This window comes from Anarhichas minor, unplaced genomic scaffold (genome assembly GCF_050575085.1).
Source record: "Anarhichas minor isolate MPS153535 unplaced genomic scaffold, ASM5057508v1 ptg000177l, whole genome shotgun sequence".
In the NCBI taxonomy this organism is placed as follows: domain Eukaryota; kingdom Metazoa; phylum Chordata; class Actinopteri; order Perciformes; family Anarhichadidae; genus Anarhichas; species Anarhichas minor.
The window spans coordinates 60001-62684 of NW_027466623.1; positions in this window are offsets into that span (position 1 = coordinate 60001).

The following is a 2684-nucleotide window of genomic DNA, read 5'->3' on the forward strand; positions in this document are numbered from 1 at the left end:
GTCCCTACTACGGCTGTAACATAGGGGAACCGCCAGAAGCGCTGGACCCTTCAGCGCTTCGCTCATATCCCCTACTACGGCTGTAGCATAGGGGAACCGCCAGAAGCGCTGGACCCTTCAGCGCTTCGCTCCTATCCCCTAGTATACACTGGGTAGTCTGTTCCTATCATTGTGTGCAAGGTGGGCTTGGTTACCCCCTACCAAAATGGGTCACAGCCGTAATAGGCGAAGTACAGAAGCGCTGGAACCTTCAGCGCTTCGCCCCTATCACGGCTTTAAAACCCGAGCGAAAAAACTCTATGTCCTTAAACGAAATACCCGTTTTGCGCGGTCCATATCTCCGCGAAAACACAACGCACAGCCGGGACACTCATATCTAATTGTAGTCCAAGTCCCCCTCTACAAACACATCAGAGTGGATCCTGGATGCGACCTCCACAGCCGAGGCACGAGTCGGTCAAAGTAGGTCGCAGGGACCATATTACGCGCGCCATATCTACCCGGAAATAGAACGCACAGCGGGGATACTCATGCCCAGTTGTCGAGCTGGAAGTCCTCTAACCACCCATATAAGATGAATAATAAACGGATACACACAGCCGATGCAGCGCGTGTTTGAAAACCGCCGATCGATCTTCATACTCTGACAAAATCACAGCGAAAAATCCTTAAACCAAATACCCGTTTTGCGCGGTCCATATCTCCGCGAAAACACAACGCACAGCCGGGAACCTCATATCTAATTGTAGTCCAAGTCCACTTCTACAAACCTATCCGAGTGGATCCTGGATGCGAGGTCCACAGCCGAGGCACCACGCGGTCAAAGTAGGTCGCAGGGGCCCTATTACGCGCGCCATATCTACCCGGAAATGGAACGCACAGCGGGGATTCTTATTTTGAATACACGGTCGCGACGTCCTCTAACTACCCATATAAGCAGAATAATAAACGGGTATCCACAGCCGAGGCAGCACGTATTTGAAAACCGCCGACCGATCTTCATACTCTGACAAAATCACAGCGATAGCGCCAATACTCTGTTTCCTTAAACCAAATCGCCGTCTTGCGCGGTCCATATCCCCGCGAATACACAACGCACAGCCGGGGACACCTATGCCGACCTGTAGCCACCGTCAACCTCTAAAGACATGTGGAGGGTGATCCACAATCGGACACTCACAGCCGAGGCACGACGCGGTCAAAGTAGGTCGCAGGGACCATATTACGCGCGCCATATCTACCCGGAAATAGAACGCACAGCGGGGATACTCATGCCCAGTTGTCGAGCTGGAAGTCCTCTAACCACCCATATAAGATGAATAATAAACGGATACACACAGCCGATGCAGCGCGTGTTTGAAAACCGCCGATCGATCTTCATACTCTGACAAAATCACAGCGAAAAATCCTTAAACCAAATACCCGTTTTGCGCGGTCCATATCTCCGCGAAAACACAACGCACAGCCGGGAACCTCATATCTAATTGTAGTCCAAGTCCACTTCTACAAACCTCACCGAGTGGATCCTGGATGCGAGGTCCACAGCCGAGGCACCACGCGGTCAAAGTAGGTCGCAGGGGCCCTATTACGCGCGCCATATCTACCCGGAAATGGAACGCACAGCGGGGATTCTTATTTTGAATACACGGTCGCGACGTCCTCTAACTACCCATATAAGCAGAATAATAAACGGGTATCCACAGCCGAGGCAGCACGTATTTGAAAACCGCCGACCGATCTTCATACTCTGACAAAATCACAGCGATAGCGCCAATACTCTGTTTCCTTAAACCAAATCGCCGTCTTGCGCGGTCCATATCCCCGCGAATACACAACGCACAGCCGGGACACCTATGCCGACCTGTAGCCACCGTCAACCTCTAAAGACATGTGGAGGGTGATCCACAATCGGACACTCACAGCCGAGGCACGACGCGGTCAAAGTAGGTCGCAGGGACCATATTACGCGCGCCATATCTACCCGGAAATAGAACGCACAGCGGGGATACTCATGCCCAGTTGTCAAGCTGGAAGTCCTCTAACCACCCATATAAGATGAATAATAAACGGATACACACAGCCGATGCAGCGCGTGTTTGAAAACCGCCGATCGATCTTCATACTCTGACAAAATCACAGCGAAAAATCCTTAAACCAAATACCCGTTTTGCGCGGTCCATATCTCCGCGAAAACACAACGCACAGCCGGGAACCTCATATCTAATTGTAGTCCAAGTCCACTTCTACAAACCTATCCGAGTGGATCCTGGATGCGAGGTCCACAGCCGAGGCACCACGCGGTCAAAGTAGGTCGCAGGGGCCCTATTACGCGCGCCATATCTACCCGGAAATGGAACGCACAGCGGGGATTCTTATTTTGAATACACGGTCGCGACGTCCTCTAACTACCCATATAAGCAGAATAATAAACGGGTATCCATAGCCGAGGCAGCACGTATTTGAAAACCGCCGACCGATCTTCATACTCTGACAAAATCACAGCGATAGCGCCAATACTCTGTTTCCTTAAACCAAATCGCCGTCTTGCGCGGGTCCATATCCCCGCGAATACACAACGCACAGCCGGGACACCTATGCCGACCTGTAGCCACCGTCAACCTCTAAAGACATGTGGAGGGTGATCCACAATCGGACACTCACAGCCGAGGCACGACGCGGTCAAA